The sequence below is a fragment of the Poromitra crassiceps genome (genome assembly GCF_964638095.1).
Source record: "Poromitra crassiceps genome assembly, chromosome: 7".
NCBI classification, from domain to species: domain Eukaryota; kingdom Metazoa; phylum Chordata; class Actinopteri; order Beryciformes; family Melamphaidae; genus Poromitra; species Poromitra crassiceps.
The window spans coordinates 29,805,341-29,815,340 of NC_139628.1; the positions used below are offsets into that span (position 1 = coordinate 29,805,341).

Genomic DNA, 10,000 nt, shown 5'->3' on the forward strand with positions numbered 1-10,000 from the left:
AGGCTACATGTAATCATAATGGAACAGTCCACATGATGTGGGTTAAGAAGCACGCCCACAGGAGGCTACATGTAATCATAATGGAACAGTCCACATGATGTGGGTTAAGAAGCACGCCCACAGGAGGCTACATGTGATCATAATGGAACAGTCCACATGATGTGGGTTAAGAAGCACGCCCACAGGAGGCTACATGTGATCATAATGGAACAGTCCACATGATGTGGGTTAAGAAGCACGCCCACAGGAGGCTACATGTCATCATAATGGAACAGTCCACATGATGTGGGTTAAGAAGCACGCCCACAGGAGGCTACATGAGATCATAATGGAACAGTCCACATGATGTGGGTTAAGAAGCACGCCCACAGGAGGCTACATGTCATCATAATGGAACAGTCCACATGATGTGGGTTAAGAAGCACGCCCACAGGAGGCTACATGTCATCATAATGGAACAGTCCACATGATGTGGGTTAAGAAGCACGCCCACAGGAGGCTACATGTGATCATAATGGAACAGTCCACATGATGTGGGTTAAGAAGCACGCCCACAGGAGGCTACATGTCATCATAATGGAACAGTCCACATGATGTGGGTTAAGAAGCACGCCCACAGGAGGCTACATGTGATCATAATGGAACAGTCCACATGATGTGGGTTAAGAAGCACGCCCACAGGAGGCTACATGTGATCATAATGGAACAGTCCACATGATGTGGGTTAAGAAGCACGCCCACAGGAGGCTACATGTGATCATAATGTAACAGTCCACGTGATGTGGGTTAAGAAGCACGCCCACAGGAGGCTACATGTGATCATAATGGAACAGTCCACATGATGTGGGTTAAGAAGCACGCCCACAGGAGGCTACATGTAATCATAATGGAACAGTCCACATGATGTGGGTTAAGAAGCACGCCCACAGGAGGCTACATGTGATCATAATGGAACAGTCCACATGATGTGGGTTAAGAAGCACGCCCACAGGAGGCTACATGTGATCATAATGGAACAGTCCACATGATGTGGGTTAAGAAGCACGCCCACAGGAGGCTACATGTAATCATAATGGAACAGTCCACATGATGTGGGTTAAGAAGCACGCCCACAGGAGGCTACATGTGATCATAATGGAACAGAAGCACGCCCACAGGAGGCTACATGTCATCATAATGGAACAGTCCACATGATGTGGGTTAAGAAGCACGCCCACAGGAGGCTACATGTGATCATAATGGAACAGTCCACATGATGTGGGTTAAGAAGCACGCCCACAGGAGGCTACATGTGATCATAATGGAACAGTCCACATGATGTGGGTTAAGAAGCACGCTCACAGGAGGCTACATGTCATCATAATGGAACAGTCCACATGATGTGGGTTAAGAAGCACGCCCACAGGAGGCTACATGTAATCATAATGGAACAGTCCACATGATGTGGGTTAAGAAGCACGCCCACAGGAGGCTACATGTAATCATAATGGAACAGTCCACATGATGTGGGTTAAGAAGCACGCCCACAGGAGGCTACATGTCATCATAATGGAACAGTCCACATGATGTGGGTTAAGAAGCACGCCCACAGGAGGCTACATGTAATCATAATGGAACAGTCCACATGATGTGGGTTAAGAAGCACGCCCACAGGAGGCTACATGTCATCATAATGGAACAGTCCACATGATGTGGGTTAAGAAGCACGCCCACAGGAGGCTACATGTGATCATAATGGAACAGAAGCACGCCCACAGGAGGCTACATGTGATCATAATGGAACAGTCCACATGATGTGGGTTAAGAAGCACGCCCACAGGAGCCTACAGGTGATCATAATGGAACAGTCCACATGATGTGGGTTAAGAAGCACGCCCACAGGAGGCTACATGTCATCATAATGGAACAGTCCACATGATGTGGGTTAAGAAGCACGCCCACAGGAGGCTACATGTGATCATAATGGAACAGTCCACATGATGTGGGTTAAGAAGCACGCCCACAGGAGGCTACATGTCATCATAATGTAACAGTCCACATGATGTGGGTTAAGAAGCACGCTCACAGGAGGCTACATGTCATCATAATGGAACAGTCCACATGATGTGGGTTAAGAAGCACGCTCACAGGAGGCTACATGTCATCATAATGGAACAGTCCACATGATGTGGGTTAAGAAGCACGCCCACAGGAGGCTACATGTCATCATAATGGAACAGTCCACATGATGTGGGTTAAGAAGCACGCCCACAGGAGGCTACATGTCATCATAATGTAACAGTCCACATGATGTGGGTTAAGAAGCACGCCCACAGGAGGCTACATGTCATCATAATGGAACAGTCCACATGATGTGGGTTAAGAAGCACGCTCACAGGAGGCTACATGTCATCATAATGGAACAGTCCACATGATGTGGGTTAAGAAGCACGCCCACAGGAGGCTACATGTCATCATAATGGAACAGTCCACATGATGTGGGTTAAGAAGCACGCCCACAGGAGGCTACATGTCATCATAATGGAACAGTCCACATGATGTGGGTTAAGAAGCACGCCCACAGGAGGCTACATGTGATCATAATGGAACAGTCCACATGATGTGGGTTAAGAAGCACGCCCACAGGAGGCTACATGAGATCATAATGGAACAGTCCACATGATGTGGGTTAAGAAGCACGCTCACAGGAGGCTACATGTCATCATAATGGAACAGTCCACATGATGTGGGTTAAGAAGCACGCCCACAGGAGGCTACATGTGATCATAATGGAACAGTCCACATGATGTGGGTTAAGAAGCACGCCCACAGGAGGCTACATGTGATCATAATGGAACAGTCCACATGATGTGGGTTAAGAAGCACGCCCACAGGAGGCTACATGTGATCATAATGGAACAGTCCACATGATGTGGGTTAAGAAGCACGCCCACAGGAGGCTACATGTCATCATAATGGAACAGTCCACATGATGTGGGTTAAGAAGCACGCCCACAGGAGGCTACATGTCATCATAATGGAACAGTCCACATGATGTGGGTTAAGAAGCACGCCCACAGGAGGCTACATGTGATCATAATGGAACAGTCCACATGATGTGGGTTAAGAAGCACGCTCACAGGAGGCTACATGTCATCATAATGGAACAGTCCACATGATGTGGGTTAAGAAGCACGCTCACAGGAGGCTACATGTCATCATAATGGAACAGTCCACATGATGTGGGTTAAGAAGCACGCCCACAGGAGGCTACATGTGATCATAATGGAACAGTCCACATGATGTGGGTTAAGAAGCACGCCCACAGGAGGCTACATGTGATCATAATGGAACAGTCCACATGATGTGGGTTAAGAAGCACGCCCACAGGAGGCTACATGTCATCATAATGGAACAGTCCACATGATGTGGGTTAAGAAGCACGCCCACAGGAGGCTACATGTGATCATAATGGAACAGTCCACATGATGTGGGTTAAGAAGCACGCCCACAGGAGGCTACATGTGATCATAATGGAACAGTCCACATGATGTGGGTTAAGAAGCACGCCCACAGGAGGCTACATGTCATCATAATGGAACAGTCCACATGATGTGGGTTAAGAAGCACGCCCACAGGAGGCTACATGTCATCATAATGGAACAGTCCACATGATGTGGGTTAAGAAGCACGCCCACAGGAGGCTACATGTGATCATAATGGAACAGTCCACATGATGTGGGTTAAGAAGCACGCCCACAGGAGGCTACATGTGATCATAATGGAACAGTCCACATGATGTGGGTTAAGAAGCACGCCCACAGGAGGCTACATGTCATCATAATGTAACAGTCCACATGATGTGGGTTAAGAAGCACGCCCACAGGAGGCTACATGTAATCATAATGGAACAGTCCACATGATGTGGGTTAAGAAGCACGCCCACAGGAGGCTACATGTGATCATAATGGAACAGTCCACATGATGTGGGTTAAGAAGCACGCCCACAGGAGGCTACATGTGATCATAATGGAACAGTCCACATGATGTGGGTTAAGAAGCACGCCCACAGGAGGCTACATGTGATCATAATGGAACAGTCCACATGATGTGGGTTAAGAAGCACGCCCACAGGAGGCTACATGTCATCATAATGGAACAGTCCACATGATGTGGGTTAAGAAGCACGCTCACAGGAGGCTACATGTCATCATAATGGAACAGTCCACATGATGTGGGTTAAGAAGCACGCCCACAGGAGGCTACATGTGATCATAATGGAACAGTCCACATGATGTGGGTTAAGAAGCACGCCCACAGGAGGCTACATGTAATCATAATGGAACAGTCCACATGATGTGGGTTAAGAAGCACGCTCACAGGAGGCTACATGTCATCATAATGGAACAGTCCACATGATGTGGGTTAAGAAGCACGCCCACAGGAGGCTACATGTGATCATAATGGAACAGTCCACATGATGTGGGTTAAGAAGCACGCCCACAGGAGGCTACATGTCATCATAATGGAACAGTCCACATGATGTGGGTTAAGAAGCACGCTCACAGGAGGCTACATGTAATCATAATGGAACAGTCCACATGATGTGGGTTAAGAAGCACGCCCACAGGAGGCTACATGTAATCATAATGGAACAGTCCACATGATGTGGGTTAAGAAGCACGCCCACAGGAGGCTACATGTAATCATAATGGAACAGTCCACATGATGTGGGTTAAGAAGCACGCCCACAGGAGGCTACATGTGATCATAATGGAACAGTCCACATGATGTGGGTTAAGAAGCACGCCCACAGGAGGCTACATGTGATCATAATGGAACAGAAGCACGCCCACAGGAGGCTACATGTGATCATAATGGAACAGTCCACATGATGTGGGTTAAGAAGCACGCCCACAGGAGGCTACATGTGATCATAATGGAACAGTCCACATGATGTGGGTTAAGAAGCACGCCCACAGGAGGCTACATGTGATCATAATGGAACAGTCCACATGATGTGGGTTAAGAAGCACGCCCACAGGAGGCTACATGTCATCATAATGGAACAGTCCACATGATGTGGGTTAAGAAGCACGCTCACAGGAGGCTACATGTCATCATAATGGAACAGTCCACATGATGTGGGTTAAGAAGCACGCTCACAGGAGGCTACATGTGATCATAATGGAACAGCGGACAAAGTGTGACAAAAGACATGCATCTGCTCATTCTAGGGCTGACCTCTTCTGGCCGGTCGGTCAATTGTTGGTCAGTCCGACCAAATTCTCATTGGTCGGACAATCGCTGGTGTTAATTTCATAAGAGAGAATCTATTTGAATAAGAAAAGAGCCTTTTTTCACATTACTTAAAAAAATAAATGCAGATTAAATGGCAGAAGGAGATGTAGAAAGCATTTGAATAGTAAAAACATAGTTAAAAACATTTGACACCAGAATCGGCAAAATCGTCCCGGACAGTGAAATTCTATGGTAACAAGCGCAAATTCGCAACAGCTGCGACCAGATATGGGATGTCAGTCAGAGTGTGACATCATCCACTCCAGTGTGATGTCATCCACTCCAGTGTGATGTCATCCACTACATTGTGAAATGTGCGTGGCTAATAGGTTTTATTAAAAGAACAATTCAAATTTTCCAAACCATTTCTCTAGTTGCCTAACCATAACCACTATAACCCAATTGGGTCCCAACCCATAGTTTGGGAAACACTGCTCTATACATTTTTATTTGATCTTGTTCTTCTATTTAACCAGGCAGGTGGAACGATTATTCAGTATTGAGTTTACAGGAGGCAGTGTGTGACTGATACCTGCTGCAGTTTACAGGAGGCAGTGTGTGACTGATACCTGCTGGAGTTTACAGGAGGTAGTGTGTGATACCTGCTGGAGTTTACAGGAGGTAGTGTGTGACTGATACCTGCTGGAGTTTACAGGAGGTAGTGTGTGATACCTGCTGGAGTTTACAGGAGGTAGTGTGTGATACCTGCTGGAGTTTACAGGAGGTAGTGTGTGACTGATACCTGCTGGAGTTTACAGGAGGTAGTGTGTGACTGATACCTGCTGCAGTTTACAGGAGGTAGTGTGTGACTGATACCTGCTGGAGTTTACAGGAGGTAGTGTGTGATCCCTGCTGGAGTTTACAGGAGGTAGTGTGTGATACCTGTTGGAGTTTACAGGAGGTAGTGTGTGATACCTGCTGCAGTTTACAGGAGGTAGTGTGTGACTGATACCTGCTGGAGTTTACAGGAGGTAGTGTGTGATACCTGCTGGAGTTTACAGGAGGTAGTGTGTGATACCTGCTGGAGTTTACAGGAGGTAGTGTGTGATACCTGCTGGAGTTTACAGGAGGTAGTGTGTGATACCTGCTGGAGTTTACAGGAGGTAGTGTGTGATACCTGCTGGAGTTTACAGGAGGTAGTGTGTGATACCTGCTGGAGTTTACAGGAGGTAGTGTGTGTTACCTGCTGGAGTTTACAGGAGGTAGTGTGTGTTACCTGCTGGAGTTTACAGGAGGTAGTGTGTGATACCTGCTGGAGTTTACAGGAGGTAGTGTGTGTTACCTGCTGTAGTTTACAGGAGGTAGTGTGTGATACCTGCTGCAGTTTACAGGAGGTAGTGTGTGACTGATACCTGCTGGAGTTTACAGGAGGTAGTGTGTGATACCTGCTGGAGTTTACAGGAGGTAGTGTGTGATACCTGCTGGAGTTTACAGGAGGTAGTGTGTGATACCTGCTGGAGTTTACAGGAGGTAGTGTGTGTTACCTACTGGAGTTTACAGGAGGTAGTGTGTGATACCTGCTGGAGTTTACAGGAGGTAGTGTGTGATACCTGCTGGAGTTTACAGGAGGTAGTGTGTGACTGATACCTGCTGCAGTTTACAGGAGGTAGTGTGTGACTGATACCTGCTGGAGTTTACAGGAGGTAGTGTGTGACTGATACCTGCTGGAGTTTACAGGAGGTAGTGTGTGTTACCTGCTGGAGTTTACAGGAGGTAGTGTGTGATACCTGCTGGAGTTTACAGGAGGTAGTGTGTGATACCTGCTGGAGTTTACAGGAGGTAGTGTGTGATACCTGCTGGAGTTTACAGGAGGTAGTGTGTGTTACCTACTGGAGTTTACAGGAGGTAGTGTGTGATACCTGCTGGAGTTTACAGGAGGTAGTGTGTGATACCTGCTGGAGTTTACAGGAGGTAGTGTGTGACTGATACCTGCTGGAGTTTACAGGAGGTAGTGTGTGACTGATACCTGCTGGAGTTTACAGGAGGTAGTGTGTGATACCTGCTGGAGTTTACAGGAGGTAGTGTGTGATACCTGCTGGAGTTTACAGGAGGTAGTGTGTGACTGATACCTGCTGCAGTTTACAGGAGGTAGTGTGTGATACCTGCTGGAGTTTACAGGAGGTAGTGTGTGACTGATACCTGCTGCAGTTTACAGGAGGTAGTGTGTGATACCTGCTGGAGTTTACAGGAGGTAGTGTGTGATACCTGCTGGAGTTTACAGGAGGTAGTGTGTGATACCTGCTGGAGTTTACAGGAGGTAGTGTGTGACTGATACCTGCTGCAGTTTACAGGAGGTAGTGTGTGATACCTGCTGGAGTTTACAGGAGGTAGTGTGTGACTGATACCTGCTGCAGTTTACAGGAGGTAGTGTGTGATACCTGCTGCAGTTTACAGGAGGTAGTGTGTGATACCTGCTGGAGTTTACAGGAGGTAGTGTGTGATACCTGCTGGAGTTTACAGGAGGTAGTGTGTGATACCTGCTGGAGTTTACAGGAGGTAGTGTGTGATACCTGCTGGAGTTTACAGGAGGTAGTGTGTGATACCTGCTGGAGTTTACAGGAGGTAGTGTGTGATACCTGCTGGAGTGTTTGGAGGGAGCAGGTTTTGGAAAGTCTGCTCCCTGCTGAGTCACAGTGTGTGGAGGCAGTGGGAGGCAGACGATGAGTCACCCAACAAGTCAAGTCAAGTTTATTTGTATAGCCCTAATTCACAAGCATGTCTCAGAGGACTTTACAGAGAATGTGGCTAGTTAAATCTAGCTAAGCACAGTCAATGAACAGAATTGAACAACTTATATATAACGCATATAAAAAAGAATATAGTGTATAGAAGCGAAGAGAGGGGATGGAAGGGAGAGCAGAGAGAGGAGAGAGAGAGAGAGAGAGAACAGAACAAGAAAACACAGACAGTCTAACCGACCCTAAACATAACCTGAACTAACTATACAGTAGTAACCAAACAATCTAGCAAATCTACAGCCTAACCTACCTTATCCTGACCTACTGTAACCTACCTTAACCTTATCCTGACCTACTGTAACCTACCTTATCCTGACCTACTGTAACCTACCTTAACCTTAACCTGACCTACTGTAACCTACCTTAACCTTAACCTGACCTACTGTAACCTACCTTATCCTGACCTACTGTAACCTACCTTAACCTTAACCTGACCTACTGTAACCTACCTTAACCTTAACCTGACCTACTGTAACCTACCTTAACCTTATCCTGACCTACTGTAACCTACCTTAACCTTATCCTGACCTACTGTAACCTACCTTAACCTTAACCTTAACCTCAATCTGAAAACGTTCACTCACCGTAATCACCCGAACCTACTCAATACCTTAAGGTATCGACCGATAACCCAGTAACTTAATAACCCAGTACCTTAATAACCCAGTACCTTAATAGTATTGAAACGTCTCCAGTCAAACCATACCTGCATTCGATCCTTTTTGTTCACATCTAGAAAAAACAATGATTGATATGGTTTTGCTTGCACCCAATCACGGCAAACGTTTTTTTCGCATTGATTGCGACATGTGATTGATTGGCCCAGTGCCACTGCAGCTACAACCCATACAGACTGTGGCGGTGAAGTTGAGCGCTATAAAGCGGTAACAAATGTATCAAATGAACTACTCTATTGGTATCGCTATCACTTTCTTTAACCCATTGATACCTGATGCAGCATTTGCGTGTATATCCCTCATTCGTGTGTGTATTAGAGAGCTGCAAACCCGAGGGTACCCTCGCGGGCCCCTCGGGCCTGCCTAAACGGGCCCGGGCCGGGCTCGTTTTTTATTTTTATTTTATTAATAGGTCCGGGCCGGGCCGGGGTCGGGCCGTTTTTCAATAATTAAATAAAATAACGTTGTATTACTCGCTTGATTTTACACAGCAGAGCAGTCAGACAAAGAGGAGGAGCGCACACTGCACAGCCACACACACACAGAGTCACACACACCCTCACCGTGACGTTAGTCTGCCAGTCCACAATCCACCGTTCAGTCAGCATGCTGTCACTGTCAGCGTAAAAAAACAACAACAAAACAAGCCGCGTGTGTCCGTGTCCGTGTCGTGAGAGAGAGAAATAAGATCGATGGACATAAAACAAAGTTTGCGAGGGGAGAGTTAAACAGTCCCCACTGCAGTAGGGAAAGCTCATTTCAACCTGTTCAAAACGAACCCATCTACCATACATTGTGAGGACACTAATGTGACGTTATTCAATGCAGCTATAAACGGTAAGTCTGCTGTTTTAATTTCGATATGCTTGAGTGACATAATGTTTCAGTTTGTGGGCATTGTTGCTGTTGGCAATTAAACGATCTAACGTTCTCTTTCTCGACAATATGTCTGGATTTTGACAGGCCACGGTAGCGTGTGTGAGAGGGGGAGAGAGAGACAGAGAAAGCTGCAGTGTTTGTCTTTAGGCAACACAGTCTAGCAACGTTTTGGACCAAAACGAGTTCAGCAGCGCGGCAGCATGCACAGAGAGGGAGAGAGAGATGTGTCGTCATATCGTGATATTGATGTCGGGCCTCGCAACGGGCTCGGGCCAATTAATTTCATGACTCATCCGGGCCGGGTCGGGCACGGGCCTGCATGTCACGGGCCGGGGAGGGCTCGGGCCGAGATTTCAGGCCCGCGCAGCTCTCTAGTGTGTATCCCTTTAAGACGGCGAACCGCGTCACGCGGTTCGCTGTCTTAAA

General features: G+C 47.1%; 1 protein-coding gene across 1 annotated transcript in view; it reads left to right on the forward strand.

Annotated features, from left to right (window-relative positions):
• Positions 1–10,000, forward strand: part of LOC310779527 (diacylglycerol kinase delta-like) — a gene marked incomplete at its 5' end in the record, with an annotated part of 67,174 nt that overhangs the window by 22,194 nt on the left and 34,980 nt on the right. The window lies entirely within an intron of this gene.